Source organism: Hyla sarda, chromosome 10 (genome assembly GCF_029499605.1).
Source record: "Hyla sarda isolate aHylSar1 chromosome 10, aHylSar1.hap1, whole genome shotgun sequence".
Lineage (NCBI taxonomy): Eukaryota > Metazoa > Chordata > Amphibia > Anura > Hylidae > Hyla > Hyla sarda.
This window is the reverse complement of record NC_079198.1, coordinates 109,054,427-109,079,813: the sequence shown is the minus strand read 5'-3', so window position 1 is coordinate 109,079,813 and position 25,387 is coordinate 109,054,427. Positions and strand designations below refer to the sequence as shown.

Here is a 25,387-nt window from a genome sequence, read left to right as displayed (position 1 = left end):
ATCGGTTCCAGGACGACCATTGTATGTTGAAACCATTGTATGTTGAGACCAGAACTCTGTGGAAACCTGGTAATTGGTTCTGAAGCCACCAAAATGTCATCCAAAAATAGGAAAAAGTGAGGATTAAAGAGAAATAAGTAGATAACTAATACAGATAAAGCAAATCCTTATATATAAAGGTAAGAAAGAGCTGCTGGGAGCTGTAATCACTGTCTATGTCAGTGTTTCCCAACCAGGGTGCCTCCAGCTGTTGCAGAACTACAACTCCCAGCATGCCCGGACAGCCAAAGGCTGTCCGGGCATGTTGGGAATTGTAGTTTTGCAACAGCTGGAGGCAACCTCTTTGGGAAACACTGGTCTATGTAGAGGACAGGAGCTTCTTCAGGGTCCTGGACAGAACACGCAATGTCCTAAAAAACAGGAAAATGGAGCCGCCCTCACCTGTTGTCCAGAGGAGAAGCTAACCCTGGCACAGGTAAAGAGTACAGAACATGTAATACCTCCCTGTACTGTAGGGGCCGCTACCAGACACCAGTCAGTGCATACGCTTCAGGAATACAGTTAAAGAGTACAGAACATGTAATACCTCCCTGTACTGTAGGGGGCGCTACCAGACACCAGTCAGTGCATACGCTTCAGGAATACAGTTAAAGAGTACAGAACATGTAATACCTCCCTGTACTGTAGGGGGCGCTACCAGATACCAGTCAGTGCATACACTTCAGTAATACAGGTAAAGAGTACAGAACATGTAATACCTCCCTGTACTGTAGGGGGCGCTACCAGACACCAGTCAGTGCATGCACTTTAGGAATACAGGGGGTTTTACCAGTGAAATATTCATTATGATCAGTCAATTCTTCCAGCCATTGACACGTTTCACAGATTCCATAGCATTGTATGTTGAGTCTGGTTTCAAGTTACAATGGTCCAAAAAATACCATTGTATGTTGAAACTATTGTATGTTGAGGCCATTGTAAGTTGAGGGATCACTGTATTGCCGGCACATAAAGGGCATACAATGGCCACACAGTGGACGTACAGTGAGCAAACAATAGACATACAGCAGGCACACAATGGACATACTGTGGGTATCTAGCACGCTTAAAGCGGGCACACAACAGACAACCAGTGTAATGCAAAGGGGCACACAACTCCTACACAGTGGAGATACACAGCGGGCACTCAGTGGACACACAGCAGAACACAGGCAATAAGAGGACACCCATCGGGCACTCAGCAAACACACAGTATCACACAGCGGGCACACAGGATATACAGCCTGCACCTCACGCTATATACCAGCCTCCTCTACAATTCTCCTCTGTCATTTGTGCTGCTCAGAGGATCTACTCCAGGGCTCAAGTCCTGCAGGAACTCATGGGAACAGAGTTCCTGCACTTTTTCCACAGCAGGAACGCAGTTCCCATTAGCAGGACTCCTGCAGGACTAGCCCTTAAAGGGTTACTCCGCCCCTAGACATGATAAGATGTTTGATCGCGGGGATCTCGGCTGCAGCACCCCAGACATCCGGTGAACAGAGCGAACTTCGCTCCGTAACAGATGACTGGTGATGCAGGGCAGAGCCTCGTGACGTCACAGTAATGCCCCCTCAATGCAAGTCTATGGGAGGGGGCGTGACGACCGTCACGCCCCCTCCCATAGACTTGCATTGAGGGGGCATTACTGTGACGTCATGAGCCTTTGTCGCTGCACCCAACGCTCTAAACGAACACCGGGAGCAGCAGGGAGAATGTGGGGGTCCCCAGCGACGGGACCCCCGTGATCAGACATCTTATCCCCTATCCTTTGGATAGCGTATAAGATGTCTAGTACACCTTTAAGGGGAAATCTAGCATGAGTTCCCACCCTTTTTGACCCCTGATCTACTCCATGTACTAAGTAAAGAGTTAAACGCATAAATGTATGGTTGGTGCACCTTTATACAGTCCAGGTTTAAGCCGTGTGCCAGATGTCGTAGCCCACCAGGACCCTGGAGAGAAGACAGGAATGGTTCTCATTACTTGTGTCTTCTCTGTTCTCACAGCGCAGTATGGACTCTGCCTCTGTCAGTCCCGGTGGCCAGATGACTGATCACCTGATTGCCAGGAGCTGGAGGCTGCCGATGAGTCTCACTAGTGACAATACATTGTATAACAGCGGTAGGTTCCCTGCTGTACTGACCCGACAAATACAGAGCGCAACACATCAAATAAAAAGTCCTCAAAGGTCTGTTCTGACGGTGGAAGATCAGACCATGAAAATATAAAGGTAAGACAATACTACACACCAAATAATCCCACTAAATGGCTGTATACATGGAAGGATAACAAGCCAAATAGTGGGATTACTCTGTGCAAATGACCCATCGATTGGTTGACAAACAATGGCTGGGATTGTGCGCCCTTAAAAAATAATCATTGATCATCTTCACATCTGTGTGACCTGAACATAGTCAATAAAAACCCTGTCCTGAAACGGCAAACGGTTATACTATAGGACCAAATACAATAACTACATATAGTCCTACACTCTATATAATAACCATATAGAAGAGTCCTGCACTGTATATAATATCTACATAAAAAGGCCTGCACTGTATATAATACCTACATATAGTGTTACACTCTATATAATAACCATATAGAAGAGTCCTGCACTATATATAATATCTACATAAAAAGGCCTGCACTGTATATAATACCTACATATAGTGTTACACTCTATATAATAACCATATAGAAGAGTCCTGAACTGTATATAATATCTACATAAAAAGGCCTGCACTGTATATAATACCTACATATAGTGTTACACTCTATATAATAACCATATAGAAGAGTCCTGAACTGTATATAATACCTACATATAGTGTTACACTGTACATATTAACCATATAGAAGAGTCCTGCACTGTATATAATATCTACATAAAAAGGCCTGCACTGTATATAATACCTACATATAGTGTTACACTGCACATATCAACCATATAGAAGAGTCCTGCACTATATATAATATCTGCATAAAAAGGCCTGCACTGTATATAATACCTACATATAGTGTTACACTCTATATAATAACCATATAGAAGAGTCCTGCACTGTATATAATATCTACATAAAAAGGCCTGCACTGTATATAATACCTACATATAGTGTTACACTGCACATATCAACCATATAGAAGAGTCCTGCACTATATATAATATCTACATAAAAAGGCCTGCACTGTATATAATACCTACATATAGTGTTACACTCTATATAATAACCATATAGAAGAGTCCTGCACTATATATAATATCTATATAAAAAGGCCTGCACTGTATATAATACCTACATATAGTGTTACACTGTACATATTAACCACATAGAAGAGTCCTGCACTATATATAGTTACATAAAGTAGTCCTGCACTAAATGTGATAACTACATAGAGGAGACCTGTACTGTATATAATAACTACATAGAGGAGTCCTGTACTGTATATAATAACTACATAGAGGAGACCTGTACTGTATATAATAACTACATAGAGGAGTCCTGTACTGTATATAATAACTACATAGAGGAGACCTGTACTGTATATAATAACTACATAGAGGAGTCCTGTACTGTATATAATAACTACATAGAGGAGACCTGTACTGTATATAATAACTATAGAAGAGTCCTGTACTGTATATAATAACTACATAGAGGAGTCCTGTACTGTATATAATAACTACATAGAGGAGTCCTGTACTGTATATAATAACTATATAGAGGAGTCCTGTACTGTATATAATAACTACATAGAGGAGTCCTGCACTGTATATAATAACTACATAGAGGAGACCTGTACTGTATATAATAACTACATAGAGGAGTCCTGTACTGTATATAATAACTACATAGAGGAGTCCTGTACTGTATATAATAACTACATAGAGGAGTCCTGCACTGTATATAATAACTACATAGAGGAGACCTGTACTGTATATAATAACTACATAGAGGAGTCCTGTACTGTATATAATAACTACATAGAGGAGACCTGTACTGTATATAATAACTGCATGGAGGAGTCCTGTACTGTATATAATAACTACATAGAGGAGACCTGTACTGTATATAATAACTACATAGAGGAGTCTTGTACTGTATATAATAACCACGTAGAGGAGTCCTGTACTGTATATAATAACTACATAGAGGAGTCCTGTACTGTATATAATAACTACATAGAGGAGACCTGTACTGTATATAATAACTACATAGAGGAGTCTTGTACTGTATATAATAACCACGTAGAGGAGTCCTGTACTGTATATAATAACTACATAGAGGAGTCCTGTACTGTATATAATAACTACATAGAGGAGTCCTGTACTGTATATAATAACTACATAGAGGAGTCCTGTACTGTATATAATAACTACATAGAGGAGTCCTGTACTGTATATAATAACTACATAGAGGAGACCTGTACTGTATATAATAACTACATAGAGGAGTCCTGTACTGTATATAATAACTACATAGATGAGTCATGTACTGTATATAATATCTACATAGAGGAGTCCTGTACTGTATATAATAACTACATAGAGGAGTCCTGTACTGTATATAATAACTACATAGAGGAGTCCTGTACTGTATATAATAACTACATAGAGGAGTCCTGTACTGTATATAATAACTACATAGAGGAGTCCTGTACTGTATATAATAACTACATAGAGGAGTCCTGTACTGTATATAATAACTACATAGAGGAGTCCTGTACTGTATATAATAACTACATAGAGGAGTCCTGTACTGTATATAATAACTATAGAGGAGTCCTGTACTGTATATAATAACTACATAGAGGTGTCCTGTACTGTATATAATAACTACATAGAGGAGTCCTGTACTGTATATAATAACTACATAGAGGAGTCCTGTACTGTATATAATAACTACATAGAGGAGTCCTGTGCTGTATATAATAACTACATAGAGGAGTCCTGTACTGTATATAATAACTACATAGAGGAGTCCTGTACTGTATATAATATCTATATAGAGGAGTCCTGTACTGTATATAATAACTACATAGCGGAGTCCTGTACTGTATATAATAACTATAGAGGAGTCCTGTACTGTATATAATAACTACATAGAGGAGTCCTGTACTGTATATAATAACTACATAGAGGAGTCCTGTACTGTATATAATAACTACATAGAGGAGTCCTGTACTGTATATAATAACTACATAGAGGAGTCCTGTACTATATATAATAACTACATAGAGGAGTCCTGTACTGTATATAATAACTACATAGAGGAGTCCTGTACTGTATATAATAACTACATAGAGGAGTCCTGTACTGTATATAATAACTACATAGAGGAGTCCTGTACTGTATATAATAACTGCATAGATGAGTCCTGTACTGTATATAATAACTGCATAGAGGAGTCCTGTACTGTATATAATAACTGCATAGAGGAGTCCTGTACTGTATATAATAACTACATAGAGGAGTCCTGTACTGTATATAATAACTACATAGAGGAGTCCTGTACTGTATATAATAACTACATAGAGGAATCCTGTACTGTATATAATAACTACATAGAGGAGTCCTGTACTGTATATAATAACTACATAGAGGAGTCCTGTACTGTATATAATAACTACATAGAGGAGTCCTGTACTGTATATAATAACTACATAGAGGAGTCCTGTACTGTATATAATAACTACATAGAGGAGTCCTGTACTGTATATAATAACTACATAGAGGAGTCCTGTACTGTATATAATAACTACATAGAGGAGTCCTGTACTGTATATAATAACTACATAGAGGAGTCCTGTACTGTATATAATAACTACATAGAGGAGTCCTGTACTGTATATAATAACTACATAGAGGAGTCCTGTACTGTATATAATAACTACATAGAGGAGTCCTGTACTGTATATAATAACTACATAGAGGAGTCCTGTACTGTATATAATAACTACATAGAGGAGTCCTGTACTGTATATAATAACTACATAGAGGAGTCCTGTACTGTATATAATAACTACATAGAGGAGTCCTGTACTGTATATAATAACTACATAGAGGAGTCCTGTACTGTATATAATAACTACATAGAGGAGTCCTGTACTGTATATAATAACTACATAGAGGAGTCCTGTACTGTATATAATAACTACATAGAGGAGTCCTGTACTGTATATAATAACTACATAGAGGAGTCCTGTACTGTATATAATAACTACATAGAGGAGTCCTGTACTGTATATAATAACTACATAGAGGAGTCCTGTACTGTATATAATAACTACATAGAGGAGTCCTGTACTGTATATAATAACTACATAGAGGAGTCCTGTACTGTATATAATAACTACATAGAGGAGTCCTGTACTGTATATAATAACTACATAGAGGAGTCCTGTACTGTATATAATAACTACATAGAGGAGTCCTGTACTGTATATAATAACTATAGAGGAGTCCTGTACTGTATATAATAACTACATAGATGAGTCCTGTACTGTATATAATAACTACATAGAGGAGTCCTGTACTGTATATAATAACTACATAGAGGAGTCCTGTACTGTATATAATAACTACATAGAGGAGTCCTGTACTGTATATAATAACTACATAGGAGTCCTGTACTGTTTATAATAACTACATAGAGGAGACCTGTACTGTATATAATAACTACATAGAGGAGTCCTGTACTGTATATAATAACTACATAGAGGAGTCCTGTACTGTATATAATAACTACATAGAGGAGTCCTGTACTGTATATAATAACTACATAGAGGAGTCCTGTACTGTATATAATAACTACATAGATGAGTCCTGTACTGTATATAATAACTACATAGAGGAGACCTGTACTGTATATAATAACTACATAGAGGAGTCCTGTACTGTATATAACTACATAGAGGAGTCCTGTACTGTATATAATAACTACATAGAGGAGTCCTGTACTGTATATAATAACTACATAGAGGAGTCCTGTACTGTATATAATATCTACATAGAGGAGTCCTGTACTGTATATAATAACTACATAGAGGAGTCCTGTACTGTATATAATAACTACATAGAGGAGTCCTGTACTGTATATAATAACTGCATAGAGGAGTCCTGTACTGTATATAATATCTACATAGAGGAGTCCTGTACTGTATATAATAACTACATAGAGGAGTCCTGTACTGTATATAATAACTACATAGAGGAGTCCTGCACTGTATATAATAACTACATAGAGGAGTCCTGCACTGTATATAATAACTACATAGAGAAGTCCTGTACTGTATATAATAACTACATTGATGAGTCCTGTACTGTATATAATAACTACATAGATGAGACCTGTACTGTATATAATAACTACATAGAGGAGTCCTGTACTGTATATAATATCTACATAGAGGAGACCTGTACTGTATATAATAACTACACAGAGGAGTCCTGTACTGTGTATAATAACTACACAGAGGAGTCCTGTACTGTATATAATAACTACACAGAGGAGTCCTGTACTGTATATAATATCTACACAGAGGAGTCCTGTACTGTATATAATAACTACATAGAGGAGTCCTGTACTGTGTATAATAACTACATAGAGGAGACCTGTACTGTATATAATAACTACATAGTGGAGTCCTGTACTGTATATAATAACTACATAGAGGAGTCCTGTACTGTATATAATAACTACATAGATGAGTCCTGTACTGTATATAATAACTACATAGATGAGTCCTGTACTGTATATAATAACTACATAGAGGAGTCTTGTACTGTATATAATTACCACGTAGAGGAGTCCTGTACTGTATATAATAACCACATAGAGGAGTCCTGTACTGTATATAATAACCACATAGAGGAGTCCTGTACTGTATATAATAACCACATAGAGGAGTCCTGTACTGTATATAATAACTACATAGAGGAGTCCTGTACTGTATATAATAACTACATAGAGGAGTCCTGTACTGTATATAATAACTACATAGAGGAGTCCTGTACTGTATATAATAACTATAGAGGAGTCCTGTACTGTATATAATAACTACATAGAGGTGTCCTGTACTGTATATAATAACTACATAGAGGAGTCCTGTACTGTATATAATAACTACATAGAGGAGTCCTGTACTGTATATAATAACTACATAGAGGAGTCCTGTGCTGTATATAATAACTACATAGAGGAGTCCTGTACTGTATATAATAACTACATAGAGGAGTCCTGTACTGTATATAATATCTACATAGAGGAGTCCTGTACTGTATATAATAACTACATAGCGGAGTCCTGTACTGTATATAATAACTATAGAGGAGTCCTGTACTGTATATAATAACTACATAGAGGAGTCCTGTACTGTATATAATAACTACATAGAGGAGTCCTGTACTGTATATAATAACTACATAGAGGAGTCCTGTACTGTATATAATAACTACATAGAGGAGTCCTGTACTGTATATAATAACTACATAGAGGAGTCCTGTACTGTATATAATAACTACATAGAGGAGTCCTGTACTATATATAATAACTACATAGAGGAGTCCTGTACTGTATATAATAACTACATAGAGGAGTCCTGTACTGTATATAATAACTACATAGAGGAGTCCTGTACTGTATATAATAACTGCATAGATGAGTCCTGTACTGTATATAATAACTGCATAGAGGAGTCCTGTACTGTATATAATAACTGCATAGAGGAGTCCTGTACTGTATATAATAACTACATAGAGGAGTCCTGTACTGTATATAATAACTATAGAGGAGTCCTGTACTGTATATAATAACTACATAGAGGAGTCCTGTACTGTATATAATAACTACATAGAGGAATCCTGTACTGTATATAATAACTACATAGAGGAGTCCTGTACTGTATATAATAACTACATAGAGGAGTCCTGTACTGTATATAATAACTACATAGAGGAGTCCTGTACTGTATATAATAACTACATAGAGGAGTCCTGTACTGTATATAATAACTACATAGAGGAGTCCTGTACTGTATATAATAACTACATAGAGGAGTCCTGTACTGTATATAATAACTACATAGAGGAGTCCTGTACTGTATATAATAACTACATAGAGGAGTCCTGTACTGTATATAATAACTACATAGAGGAGTCCTGTACTGTATATAATAACTACATAGAGGAGTCCTGTACTGTATATAATAACTACATAGAGGAGTCCTGTACTGTATATAATAACTACATAGAGGAGTCCTGTACTGTATATAATAACTACATAGAGGAGTCCTGTACTGTATATAATAACTACATAGAGGAGTCCTGTACTGTATATAATAACTACATAGAGGAGTCCTGTACTGTATATAATAACTACATAGAGGAGTCCTGTACTGTATATAATAACTACATAGAGGAGTCCTGTACTGTATATAATAACTACATAGAGGAGTCCTGTACTGTATATAATAACTATAGAGGAGTCCTGTACTGTATATAATAACTACATAGATGAGTCCTGTACTGTATATAATAACTACATAGAGGAGTCCTGTACTGTATATAATAACTACATAGAGGAGTCCTGTACTGTATATAATAACTACATAGAGGAGTCCTGTACTGTATATAATAACTACATAGGAGTCCTGTACTGTTTATAATAACTACATAGAGGAGACCTGTACTGTATATAATAACTACATAGAGGAGTCCTGTACTGTATATAATAACTACATAGATGAGTCCTGTACTGTATATAATAACTACATAGAGGAGACCTGTACTGTATATAATAACTACATAGAGGAGACCTGTACTGTATATAACTACATAGAGGAGTCCTGTACTGTATATAATAACTACATAGAGGAGTCCTGTACTGTATATAATAACTACATAGAGGAGTCCTGTACTGTATATAATAACTGCATAGAGGAGTCCTGTACTGTATATAATATCTACATAGAGGAGTCCTGTACTGTATATAATAACTACATAGAGGAGTCCTGTACTGTATATAATAACTACATAGAGGAGTCCTGCACTGTATATAATAACTACATAGAGGAGTCCTGTACTGTATATAATAACTACATAGAGAAGTCCTGTACTGTATATAATAACTACATTGATGAGTCCTGTACTGTATATAATAACTACATAGATGAGACCTGTACTGTATATAATAACTACATAGAGGAGTCCTGTACTGTATATAATATCTACATAGAGGAGACCTGTACTGTATATAATAACTACACAGAGGAGTCCTGTACTGTGTATAATAACTACACAGAGGAGTCCTGTACTGTATATAATAACTACACAGAGGAGTCCTGTACTGTATATAATATCTACATAGAGGAGTCCTGTACTGTATATAATAACTACATAGAGGAGTCCTGTACTGTGTATAATAACTACATAGAGGAGACCTGTACTGTATATAATAACTACATAGTGGAGTCCTGTACTGTATATAATAACTACATAGAGGAGTCCTGTACTGTATATAATAACTACATAGAGGAGTCCTGTACTGTATATAATAACTACATAGAGGAGACCTGTACTGTATATAATAACTACATAGAGGAGTCCTGTACTGTATATAATAACTACATAGAGGAGTCCTGTACTGTATATAATAACTACATAGAGGAGTCCTGTACTGTATATAATAACTATAGAGGAGTCCTGTACTGTATATAATAACTACATAGATGAGTCCTGTACTGTATATAATAACTACATAGATGAGTCCTGTACTGTATATAATAACTACATAGAGGAGTCCTGTACTGTATATAATAACTACATAGAGGAGTCCTGTACTGTATATAATAACTACATAGGAGTCCTGTACTGTTTATAATAACTACATAGAGGAGTCCTGTACTGTATATAATAACTACATAGAGGAGTCCTGTACTGTATATAATAACTACATAGAGGAGTCCTGTACTGTATATAATAACTACATAGAGGAGACCTGTACTGTATATAATAACTACATAGAGGTGTCCTGTACTGTATATAATAACTACATAGAGGAGTCCTGTACTGTATATAATAACTACATAGAGGAGTCCTGTACTGTATATAATAACTACATAGAGGAGTCCTGTACTGTATATAATAACTACATAGAGGAGTCCTGTACTGTATATAATAACTACATAGAGGAGACCTGTACTGTATATAATAACTACATAGAGGAGACCTGTACTGTATATAATAACTACATAGAGGAGTCCTGTACTGTATATAATAACTACATAGAGGAGTCCTGTACTGTATATAATAACTGCATAGAGGAGTCCTGTACTGTATATAATAACTGCATAGAGGAGTCCTGTACTGTATATAATATCTACATAGAGGAGTCCTGTACTGTATATAATAACTACATAGAGGAGTCCTGTACTGTATATAATAACTACATAGAGGAGTCCTGCACTGTATATAATAACTACATAGAGGAGTCCTGTACTGTATATAATAACTACATAGAGAAGTCCTGTACTGTATATAATAACTACATTGATGAGTCCTGTACTGTATATAATAACTACATAGATGAGACCTGTACTGTATATAATAACTACATAGAGGAGTCCTGTACTGTATATAATATCTACATAGAGGAGACCTGTACTGTATATAATAACTACACAGAGGAGTCCTGTACTGTGTATAATAACTACACAGAGGAGTCCTGTACTGTATATAATAACTACACAGAGGAGTCCTGTACTGTATATAATATCTACATAGAGGAGTCCTGTACTGTATATAATAACTACATAGAGGAGTCCTGTACTGTGTATAATAACTACATAGAGGAGACCTGTACTGTATATAATAACTACATAGTGGAGTCCTGTACTGTATATAATAACTACATAGAGGAGTCCTGTACTGTATATAATAACTACATAGATGAGTCCTGTACTGTATATAATAACTACATAGATGAGTCCTGTACTGTATATAATAACTACATAGAGGAGTCTTGTACTGTATATAATTACCACGTAGAGGAGTCCTGTACTGTATATAATATTTACATAGAGGAGTCCTGTACTGTATATAATAACTACATAGAGGAGTCCTGTACTGTATATAATATTTACATAGAGGAGTCCTGTACTGTATATAATAACTACATAGAGGAGTCCTGTACTGTATATAATATTTACATAGAGGAGTCCTGTACTGTATATAATATTTACATAGAGGAGTCCTGTACTGTATATAATAACTACATAGAGGAGTATTGTACTGTATATAATAACTACATAGATGAGTCCTGTACTGTATATAATAACTACATAGAGGAGTCCTGTACTGTATATAATAACTACATAGAGGAGTATTGTACTGTATATAATAACTACATAGATGAGTCCTGTACTGTATATAATAACTACATAGAGGAGTCCTGTACTGTATATAATAACTACATAGAGGAGTCCTGTACTGTGTATAATAACTACATAGAGGAGACCTGTACTGTATATAATAACTACATAGTGGAGTCCTGTACTGTATATAATAACTACATAGAGGAGTCCTGTACTGTATATAATAACTACATAGAGGAGTCCTGTACTGTATATAATAACTACATAGAGGAGACCTGTACTGTATATAATAACTACATAGAGGAGTCCTGTACTGTATATAATAACTACATAGAGGAGTCCTGTACTGTATATAATAACTACATAGAGGAGTCCTGTACTGTATATAATAACTATAGAGGAGTCCTGTACTGTATATAATAACTACATAGATGAGTCCTGTACTGTATATAATAACTACATAGATGAGTCCTGTACTGTATATAATAACTACATAGAGGAGTCCTGTACTGTATATAATAACTACATAGAGGAGTCCTGTACTGTATATAATAACTACATAGGAGTCCTGTACTGTTTATAATAACTACATAGAGGAGTCCTGTACTGTATATAATAACTACATAGAGGAGTCCTGTACTGTATATAATAACTACATAGAGGAGTCCTGTACTGTATATAATAACTACATAGAGGAGACCTGTACTGTATATAATAACTACATAGAGGTGTCCTGTACTGTATATAATAACTACATAGAGGAGTCCTGTACTGTATATAATAACTACATAGAGGAGTCCTGTACTGTATATAATAACTACATAGAGGAGTCCTGTACTGTATATAATAACTACATAGAGGAGTCCTGTACTGTATATAATAACTACATAGAGGAGACCTGTACTGTATATAATAACTACATAGAGGAGACCTGTACTGTATATAATAACTACATAGAGGAGTCCTGTACTGTATATAATAACTACATAGAGGAGTCCTGTACTGTATATAATAACTGCATAGAGGAGTCCTGTACTGTATATAATAACTGCATAGAGGAGTCCTGTACTGTATATAATATCTACATAGAGGAGTCCTGTACTGTATATAATAACTACATAGAGGAGTCCTGTACTGTATATAATAACTACATAGAGGAGTCCTGCACTGTATATAATAACTACATAGAGGAGTCCTGTACTGTATATAATAACTACATAGAGAAGTCCTGTACTGTATATAATAACTACATTGATGAGTCCTGTACTGTATATAATAACTACATAGATGAGACCTGTACTGTATATAATAACTACATAGAGGAGTCCTGTACTGTATATAATATCTACATAGAGGAGACCTGTACTGTATATAATAACTACACAGAGGAGTCCTGTACTGTGTATAATAACTACACAGAGGAGTCCTGTACTGTATATAATAACTACACAGAGGAGTCCTGTACTGTATATAATATCTACACAGAGGAGTCCTGTACTGTATATAATAACTACATAGAGGAGTCCTGTACTGTGTATAATAACTACATAGAGGAGACCTGTACTGTATATAATAACTACATAGTGGAGTCCTGTACTGTATATAATAACTACATAGAGGAGTCCTGTACTGTATATAATAACTACATAGATGAGTCCTGTACTGTATATAATAACTACATAGATGAGTCCTGTACTGTATATAATAACTACATAGAGGAGTCTTGTACTGTATATAATTACCACGTAGAGGAGTCCTGTACTGTATATAATATTTACATAGAGGAGTCCTGTACTGTATATAATAACTACATAGAGGAGTCCTGTACTGTATATAATATTTACATAGAGGAGTCCTGTACTGTATATAATAACTACATAGAGGAGTCCTGTACTGTATATAATATTTACATAGAGGAGTCCTGTACTGTATATAATATTTACATAGAGGAGTCCTGTACTGTATATAATAACTACATAGAGGAGTATTGTACTGTATATAATAACTACATAGATGAGTCCTGTACTGTATATAATAACTACATAGAGGAGTCCTGTACTGTATATAATAACTACATAGAGGAGTATTGTACTGTATATAATAACTACATAGATGAGTCCTGTACTGTATATAATAACTACATAGAGGAGTCTTGTACTGTATATAATAACCACGTAGAGGAGTCCTGTACTGTATATAATATTTACATAGAGGAGTCCTGTACTGTATATAGTAGCTACATTAAGTGGATTTAAAATACCTACATATCAGAGTTAAATATATAATAACTACATAGATAAATTATGTACTGTTTTTTTTTCTTCTCAAAACTGATGTGTTTTTTAACCCCCTGACTCTTCTCTTAGTCCGTAATAAATCTCCTTACCCTTACTTGCCACATCCCCTTTCCCTGCCACTGCACTAAGTATTTTCTGCACCTGCCTGCTGGACAGTTAAATCTTATTTTACCATGACCCTGTGGAAGGGTTTTAATTACTCCCAGGCAATCTCTGCAGCCTGAGAGTAACTCTACCAGGAGACTTCCATGGGATTTACCAAACAGACTCAGGCATAGGGCTTCCAGTACCTCTCTTGGTTGTATCACTTTGAGACTGCTGAGACAACCCTAAACTGAACTATATTTTTCTTTGACGTATAAGAAACATGTGTACAAAGTTTAACAGAAATACTTTTAGCTGTTCGGAGGTTATACTGGAACATGCATATAGTAAATATACATTAAATCATATATACTTACAGGCATGTGGAATTCCTATTGCCTAACGCCGGGGACATGCAGTTCCGGGCACCGGGCAGGTCAATTTTTCAGGCCCTTTGCCCTGCAGGGCCGGACCTGAAAACCCCCGACAAGCACGGCGGGGCTCGGAGGAGTGTATGGAGAAGGCTCCTGACTCAAGCCCGCTCCATACTCTCCAGCCCCCAGCTGATTTCAGTAGCCGGGGGCCATCGCTAATAGCCAGCATGCGGCGATTGCCGCAGCTGGCTAATAACCCTTTAGATCGCCGCTGTCAAAGCTGACAGCGGAGTCCCAAGAGACATGTGAATGCTCCCTGGTGGCCTAGTGGGGTGGATGCTTCCCTGGTGGGGTGGATGCTTCCCTGGTGTCCGTGGCTCTGTTATTGATGGACCCTGACTGGACTAATCTCTATCAATGGATTGCAGAGCACACAGATCAATGGAGTTCAATTGAACTCTATTGATCTGTATGAGGAATCTATGATTAGTCCCTAAGGGACTAATAAAGTGTTAAAAAAAAAAAAAAAACATGTTTTCATAAAAGTTTCAAAGACACACATTAACTCCTTCCATATTATAAGTTCAAATCACCCCTGTCACGATTCGGCTGGCTGGAGGTGGATCCTCTGTGCCAGAGAGGGATTGGCGTGGACCGTGTCGGTGGACCGGTTCTAAGTTGCTACTGGTTTTCACCAGAGCCCGCCGCAAAGCGGGATAGTCTTGCTGCGGCGGTAGCAACCAGGTCGTATCCACTGGCAACGGCTCAACCTCTCTGACTGCTGAGATAAGCGCGGTACAAGGGAGTAGACAAGAGCAAGGTCAGACGTAGCAGAAGGTCGGGGCAGGCAGCAAGGTTCGTAGTCAATAGTAATAGCAGGAGGTCAGGAACACAGTAATGGTAAACACAGTAGAAGCTTTCTCTAGGCACTAAGGCAACAAGATCCGGCAAGGAAGTGCAAGGGAAGTGAGGTAATATAGCCAGGGAGCAGGTGGAAGCTAATTAGGCTGATTGGGCCAGGCACCAATCATTGGTGCACTGGCCCTTTAAATCTCAGAGAGCTGGCGCGCGCGCGCCCTAGAGAGCGGAGCCGCGCGTGCCAGAACATGACAGCCGGGGACCGGGACAGGTGAGTGACTTGGGATGCGATTCGCGAGCGGGCGCGTCCCGCTATGCGAATCGCATCCCCGCCGGCAATGTCAGTGCAGCGCTCCCAGTCAGCGGGTCTGATCGGGGCGCTGCAGGGAGAGAAACGCCGCGAGCGCTCCGGGGAGGAGCAGGGACCCGGAGCGCTCGGCGTAACAACCCCCTCTTCCTATATAAAAACATGTAAACATAATAATAATAATAATAATAATAAACATATTTGGTATCGCTGCGTGCGTGATTGTACGAACTATTAAAATATAACATTATGTATCCCATACGGTAAATTACATAAATGTAAAAAAAAACAAAAAAATACCAAACCCCAGAATTGCAATTTTTATAATATCCCTAAAAAAAAGTTAAAAGTGATTCAAAAGTCATATCAATACCAAAATGGTACCGATACAAAAACAGATTACATAGAGGAGTCCTGTACTGTATATAATAACTACATAGAGGAGTCCTGTACTGTATATAATAACTACATAGTGGAGTCCTGTACTGTATATAATAACTACATAGAGGAGTCCTGTACTGTATATAATAACTACATAGAGGAGACCTGTACTGTATATAATAACTACATAGAGGAGTCCTGTACTGTATATAATAACTACATAGAGGAGTCCTGTACTGTATATAATAACTACATAGAGGAGACCTGTACTGTATATAATAACTACATAGAGGAGTCCTGTACTGTATATAATAACTACATAGAGGAGTCCTGTACTGTATATAATAACTACATAGAGGAGTCCTGTACTGTATATAATAACTACATAGAGGAGACCTGTACTGTATATAATAACTACATAGAGGAGTCCTGTACTGTATATAATAACTACATAGAGGAGTCCTGTACTGTATATAATAACTACATAGAGGAGTCCTGTACTGTATATAATAACTACATAGAGGAGTCCTGTACTGTATATAATAACTATGTGAAGTTGCTTTATACTCTGTGAAATACCTACATACCAGAGTCCAGTACCGGTATATAAAAAATAGTTGGGCAGGGGAATTTGTGAAATAGTCACCTCCGGAGTCGTTTTGTGTTTTGTGTGAGCTGTGAATCCATGGAATAGGCACCGAGGAGGCTGATTCTTTACCATAAGAGCTGTAGATATGAAGTAATCACCCCAGGAGCTTTACTGTAAGAGCTGTAATACTTCAGAAACTGGTTCTTTACTGTATGAACTGTAGTTCTGGGGAGTAGTCACCCTAGGATCTGGTTCTTTACTGTACGAGCTGTGAATCTGTGGAATAGTCACCCTAGGATCTGGTTCTTTACTTTAAGAGCTGTGAATCTGTGGAATAGTCACACTAGGATCTGGTTCTTTACTGTACGAGCTGTGAATCTGTGGAAAAAATACCTGAGGAGGACTGGACAGCTCTGGAAAAACTCCAGGATTTTGCCTGTGGGGAGGCTCAAAATGGTGCTGACGGTGCAGTGGCACTGCCTGCTGGAGAGTGCTAGGACACCCCGAGTACCTGCTTGCTGCTGCTGAGGACTCAAAACCTATGCTTAAACAGGTCAGCCCTCCCCCTCTCCATGCTATCTATGCCTGCAAGACATGGCTGAATGGCAATATGGAGGAGATAAAAGTGGATGTTGGGCTCCTTAGACGCGACATGCAATCCCCCAGGAAGAGTATTACTGAGGCTGAACACAGAGGGGGAGTTTTATCAAGACCTGTGCAGAGGAAAATTTGCCCAGTTGCCCATAGCAACCAATCAGATCGCTTCTTTCATTTTGCAGAGGGCTCATTAGAAATGAAAGAAGCGATCTGATTGGTTGTTATGGGCAACTGGGCAAATTTTCCTCTGCACAGGTTTTGATAAATCTCCCCCACTATGTCTAGAGCAGCAGACACTCTGGCACCCCTGCCCAATGCCATTACCTCCTAGCAAACCCAACTGGAGCGAGTTAGGTAGAAGAGTGATAATCCTGAGAACCAGCTAAACCGAAATATTCTCTAAATTATTGGATTAGTGGAGCGTGCTGAGGGTCAGAACTCTGCGCCCTTTATTGAGACCTGGCTAAAGGAACTGTTCCCTGATGTACTCATCTCTACAGCCTGTGTAGTTGAGCGCCTATAGGGTCCCTGCTATGGACACTGGTGACTAGGATGTTGAACTGCAATGACTGTGACCTGATACTTTACTCAGCGCTCCCCATTCCGGAGATTACATCTGGGTGTAAGTGAGCTTTGTCACCTGTTCACACTGCTGCTGCGCTGTGTAGCGTCCATTGCTGCTGCAGCACTGTGTCTGTGGGGAGACGTGTGCCAGGGTCTTGTCGGGCGGCACTGGGGCTTCTCTGCCAGTGGGTCATTGAGGCGGTGTTGGTCGCCGCTCAGTGCTGCGCCATTATATGCTGGGGATGTTAGGGACCCGCTACTTACAGGTGGCCATGACGTGGCTAGTGGGCTTTCACTTCATGATCATCAAGTATACTAACAACCTGTTGGTTTAATACATTTTGCTGAGAAGCCTTAGATCATTGTGCATGTTGTAGATGTGCGACCGTGTCCGTTTTTTTCACTATTTGAATTCCAGAGATTACCTACAATTATGGCAAGGTTTTCATTTTTCCGGACTGTTTATCGGATTTGCAATGACGCAGGGCCATATCCTCTGCCATCAGGGCAGGACTGCGGAATAAAGGCATACCCTACTTCATGGTGTACCCAGCTAGGCTGCGTATTGTGGATGCTGACCACGCTATTTTCTTCTCTACCCCTCTGGAGTCTGACGACTGGCTGACTCTCCTACAGAGATCCCCTCCACATTAAGTTTACTGTTATGGACGCTCTGCAGGCATGCATATCCTCTCCCGTTCTCCTTGTTACTATGCTGCTTTGAGCTTTTATCTTTCTTCTGCTCACCTGTCACTCTCCTGACTTGAGGGATTGTCTAGGTGTAATGTATGGAATCCGTTTTGGCTTTTACACTGTTAGATATATTCTTATCTTCTGGCAGCATTTTGCCTGAGACCTTTCATTTGCCTCCACTGCTATCACTCTGTGTCTGAACTGCCAACCCCCTCTACTATGTTTGTTGCAGGGGCTGGTCTTTGGTTATTTTGGGCTAATATATATATATATATATATATATATATATATATATATATATATATATATATATATGGTGCTCCTATTGCCTCTTGGTGTTCACAAGGGATGGTGTATGAGATTATACTATGCAGGCTCTCCCCACTAGATGGAGCCACTTTTACTAATACTAGCACTGCCTGTATTCAATTTTCCTGTCTGCACTGTGCAGGAGTTTTCATCATTGAGTGAGCTGTTCATTTGTTTTGGTTCTTTCCCCAGCGCCTATGTCTCGTAAACCTAACAGATTTTGTATACTATGACGAATGTTCCTCTCTTTGTTCTACATTTAATGTCCCGCTGTTTGTTATTGTTTTTCTCTACTTTCTGTGCCCTAACTCTCTTTAAGGTTAGGAGTTGGGTTACTACCAAGAAACGCTTTTTGGTCTTCTTTCACATCAGGCGCTTTAACCCCTACATTATTACCCTTCAGGACACGCATCTCACCTCTGGTGTGGTATGTATCCTTTCTAGACTGTGGATCCAAAGGGCACAGCACTCATTCCCATCCTCCAGTCTTTATGTATGTGTTGCAGCCACTGTGTGTTAGTAGGACGTTCCTTGTTCACTTCGTTACACCAGGGCACTGTTTAATAGATCCACGTTCCGAAGGTGGGAAGCAGTCTTCCTGGGCCAGACACGATGAGTCAATAAACACACCAATGTAAGGTCACGGTTAACTGCTTTTACTGAGCTTGTGAAGTTGGTATAACACAAACAGCTGGCCTTAGTGTGAGAGATCAGTGGTGGTGCTTTTCACCGGATGGGATTGTAGAATTTGTAGCTAGGGTCCTTCCAAGGCACTGTAGACAATTCTGCAGGGACATATAGTTCTCCCGCGAGTGACACTTGTAGGATGACCAGTGTAGGACTCACTTAGGACACACGACTCAGCACACCTGACCTTAGCTGTTGCTTAGGAGTACACACTGGGCGAACTAACTCCTCCCCTGCACCTCACTATACAGAGGTATAGTTTGGGGTCTCATTGGCTCGCATGGTCACATGGGATCTGCTGCACACAATTTTAAAGGCACAGTAATACACGCATGGAATAATAACTAAATTAATTTAAAGTAAATATATTATTTTATATTACATTATACACCTATATGACAAAGGAACGCCAGTGGGCCCAACACTGTGCTGCCAGGATGCCCAAATCAGTCCTCAGGACAGCCACCTGTGCTGGGACACCACACATGTCTTCATTAAAAATGCACCTATTTTTTACTTTGTATTTATAACTTCCTGTCATTCTGGATATTCTGCACCAGGCATTTATGTTTGTGGCCGGGAACCCTATGACTCATTTTATTTGTATGGGTGACTTTAATTTGGTGCCCCATGTTGGACCGACATTACCCTAGGGTCCCTCATTCTCTTAGATCCACTACCTAATGCTGAAAGATATCTAGCCTCTGTCATCCGTATTCCCTCCCTCTGCCCTGGGTTGAAGGGATCCCCACTGGGTGGAGGGGACACTCATTCATAAGCTAGCCATTCAGGTTTGGAGGGCAACTAAAGGGAAATATCTCTTCACTGATGTGCCGTCTGACCTACCTTTTTGGCATAATCTGATGTTTACTTATTTATTCCCAATCTATCGTCAGATGACATGTAGGAGATTTTATCTTCTCATCTAGTGGTGTCTCAGGTGGCCAACAATAAATGTATCCAACTGTATAATTTATCACTGTTATTTTACTTACCCTCAGATATTGTCACCGATGCCATGCCCTTAAAGGGGTACTCCGGTGAAAACCTTTTTTTTTTTTTTTTTTAAATCAACTGGTGTCAGAAAGATAAACAGATTTGTAAATGACTTCTATTAAAAAAATCTTAATCCTTCCTGTACTTATTAGCTGCTGAATACTACAGAGGAAATTCTTTTCTTTTTGGAACACAGCGCTCTCTGCTGACATCACGAGCACAGAGCTCTCTGCTGAATCACGAGCACAGTGCTCTCTGCTGACATCTCTGTCCATTTTATGAACTGTCCAGAACAGCATATGTTTGCTATGGGGATTTCCTTTTACCCTGGACAGTTCCTAAAATGGACAGAGATGTCAGCAGAGAGCACTGTGCTCGTGATTCAGCAGACAGCTCCGTGTTTCAAACGGAAAAGAATTTCCACTGTAGTATTCCGCAGCTAATAAGTACAGGAAGGATTAAGATTTTTTAATAGAAGTAATTTACAAATCTGTTTAACTTTCTGGCACTAGTTGATATAAAAAAATAAATAAAAATAAAAGTTTTTCACCGGAGTACCCCTTTAAGGCTGATTTTTGGCAAATGGTTTCGGCTTGTCTCTTCATATTGTCCTTTTGGGCCGAGTTGTTCCAATTGCTCTGGCTGTTCCTTTTAGATCCATTGGTATGCCTATTTGGTATACTCTTTTAGGAGGTTTGGCCCCATCATGACTAAAAAAATGTACGTAAGTTATTTTTTGGACTAGAAAAGCTATTGCCCTTTGCTGGATAGACACGCACTCTCCTACCCTAAATAGTTGGTGAAAGTTGGTTAATGCAGTGGTCCCCTTCTCCCAAATCATGTATAAAACCAGAAAATACCCTGAAAATGTTTAAAAAGTTTGGCATGCATGGGGTTCTTCACCCATGACACATTGCTCCATGAATTCAACACGACGATTCAGCCCTTCCTCACCATGAATTTGCCTCTTGTATTCTTTCATACAGTTGTCATATCTGGGCTCCTTAGCGGTTATTGCTTAGATTTTTTTATGTATAGTTTTGTCATTTCCTCCGGAATTCACTTTTATTCAGGGACTGTTTAAGTTATGTTCTGTTTTATGTACTACCTTTATTTTTCTGCTTATGTTCTGTGAACTAATTTGTACAGGTCACAATATATGCCCCAATGTAATGTTTTAGCACTATACTCATGCTATAGACCCCATGTTAGACTCATTTGATATGCATCATGTTATAGCTCTCATGTTATAGGCAGAGGCGTAACTTGTAGCTTCTGGGCCCCAATGCAAAATCTGCAAGATGTGCCAAGTATAAAACTGGTTTCTTATGGGGCAGATTTGCTTTGGGGTCCCCTTAGACACCAGAGCCTCGGTGCGACTGCTACCACTGCACCCCCTATAGATATGCCCCTGGTTAGAGCCATCATGTGTTAGGCCATACATTATAAGCCTAGTACTATAGATCTTATGTTATAGATATCATATTATAGGTTTATTGTTATATAATAGGTGTTATGTTGTATAGTAGGTGTCAGGTGTCATGTTATAGACCTTACATTACACGTCATGTAGCAATAGAGGGGACATCCTGAGAGTTGTGTATTTGGGGTAACTGATTTTTCAGGTGAGTCCCAGTCTGCCATGTTGGAGGTTTTCATGGATGCTTCCGGCATCACATTGAGCCTCATTGGATAACATGGATGGACCCCAGCAGAATGGTGGCTCCATATTCCTCATTATAAAGCTATTAACCAATTACCCGACTCTAATGATCACTAATTATCATTATTAATTATCTTGTCGCCTTAAATACAGAATTTTTCTAAAAATGCAAATTTCTTATGCAAACAAGGTTATTGCCCTCGGGGAAAATGAGTCCTCACAAATAGTGGAGGAGAAAGTCCTCCCATAATTCATCCCCTACTGTTCTGATATCTGCGAGTGACAGGGAAATATTTAGAGTCACTGGGGAGCAGAACGGTGCGAGGAATGTGCTGATATATGGGGAAGCGGAGACAATGGATGAGAAGGTTTGTAGAGCCATCTAGTGTCCACTCACTGCTATTCCTAGTAAGTCGACACAGACGTGTCCAGTGCAGGTAGATTATGAAGGGAAGACGAGTTCACTCCAGGGTGATCATAAGTAGAAGACACATCTGGTGCAGAGAGATCATAAGGGGATGAAGCATCAAGTGCAGGGACATCATGAGGGAAGACGTGTCCAGTGCAGGTAAACTATGAAGAGGAAAAGTGACCAATGTGATCATGAGGGAAGACGTGTCCAGTGCAGGTAAACTATGAAGAGGAAAAGTGACCAATGTGATCATGAGGGAAGACGTGTCCAGTGCAGGTAAACTAAGAAGAGGAAAAGTGACCAATGTGATCATGAGGGGAAAAAGCGTCCAGTGCAATGATCATAGAAACATCGGCAGATAAGAACCATTTGGCCCATCTAGTCTGCCCAATAATCTGAATACTATGAATAGTCCCTGGCCCTATCTTATATGAAGGATAGCCTTATGCTTATCCCATGCATGTTTAAACTCCTTCACTGTATTTGCAGCGACCACTTCTACAGGAAGGCTATTCCATGCATCCACTACTCTCTCAGTAAAGTAATACTTCCCGATATTACTTTTAAATCTTTGTCCCTCTAATTTAAAACGATGTCCTCTTGGGGTAATTTTTCTTCTTTTAAATATCTTCTCCTCCTTTACTGTATTGATTCCCTTTATGTATTTAAAAGTTTCTATCATATCCCCGCCTGTCACGTCTTTCTTCCAAGCTACAGTGTTTCCCCGAAAATAAGATTTAATAAGTTTTAATAAGTTTGGTGCTCCGGCACTTACACTACAATGATAAATGTGGGCCAATGACTGTAGTTTATTGATAAGTCTTCTATGTGGGACAGTGTAAAAAGCCTTACTAAAATCTAGATATGCGATGTCTACTGCCCCTCCGCCATCTATTATTTTAGTCACCCAGTCAAAAAAATCAATATGATCAGTTTGACATGATCTCTCCTTTTCACTGAATGACTGAGTTTATCTTCTGCGTGTGCTTTAGAAGTTCTTATAACTCGCTTGGCCTCTTTCTGCCTAATCTTGTAGATTTCCCGATCTTCAATGCGTTTTTTTTTTTATAATTACTAAATGCTCGCTTTTGGATTTTTATGGTTTTAGCCATTCCTGCTGAGTACCACAGTGGTCTCTTCCTTTTTTGTTTTTACCAACAAACCTGACACAATTATCTGCTTCCTTTTAACAACTTTTCAGTAGTCCCATTTCTACAGGCCTCCATTAAAACAGTTCCAGTCTGATAGGGACTCATTTACCACTAGTCTCATTTTGCAAAGGTCTATTTTGATTGAAGTAGATGATGTGGAGAAGATTGGTCCATTGCACAGAGATCATGAGGAGAAGACGTGTCCATTGAAGACAGATGATAAGGAGATGATACATCCAGTGCAATGAAATTAGGAGAAGATGCATCCAGTGTAGGGAAATGATAAGAAGAGTACATGTCCAGTGCAAAGGAGCTCATGAAATTACATGTCCAGTAATTATTATTATCAAGGAAAGACTCTTCCAGTGCAGGGAGATCATGAGGGAAAGATGCGTCCAGTGCAGGGATATCAAGGGGAGATGACCTGTCTAGTCCAGGGAAATGATTAGAGATGGCTATGTCCAGTGCAGGGAGATCATGAGGGAAAGATGCGTCCAGTGCAGGGATATCAAGGGGGAGATGACCTGTCTAGTCCAGGGAAATGATTAGAGATGGATATGTCCAGTGCAGGGATATCAAGGGGAGATGAAATGTCTAGTCCAGGGAAATGATTAGAGATGGATATGTCCAGTGCAGGGAGATCATGAAAAGAAACATCCCGAGGAAAATGACAAGAGGGGGTCCAGTGTATGGAGATCATTATGGGAAGATGCATCCAGTGCAGGGAGAGCATAAGAAGATGGGTCCAGGGCAGGGAGATAACAATATACATCCAGTGCAGGCAGTGGCGTCTCCAGCATTCAAATTTAGGGGGGGCACATGGGGGGCCAGTGACAAAAGTGGGGGGGCAATTTTAAAACGTGTGTGCGTGTATGTGTATATATATATATATATATATATATATATATATATATACACACACACACACACACATATATTTATATATATATATATATATATATATATATATATACACACACACACACATATATTTATATATATATATATATA

At 38.7% G+C, this 25,387-nt stretch overlaps 1 protein-coding gene and 1 long non-coding RNA gene across 6 annotated transcripts in view; one reads left to right on the top strand and one right to left on the bottom strand.

Moving 5' to 3' along the window:
* The window catches only part of LOC130294481 (uncharacterized), a 30,354-nt gene extending 12,346 nt beyond the window's left edge, over positions 1 to 18,008 (bottom strand). The window contains exon 1 of the long non-coding RNA XR_008848513.1: positions 17,362 to 18,008. This is a non-coding gene — a long non-coding RNA (uncharacterized LOC130294481). The remainder of the gene's footprint in view (positions 1 to 17,361) is intronic.
* The window catches only part of LOC130294479 (protein CEPU-1-like), a 721,573-nt gene that overhangs the window by 218,213 nt on the left and 477,973 nt on the right, over positions 1 to 25,387 (top strand). The window lies entirely within an intron of this gene.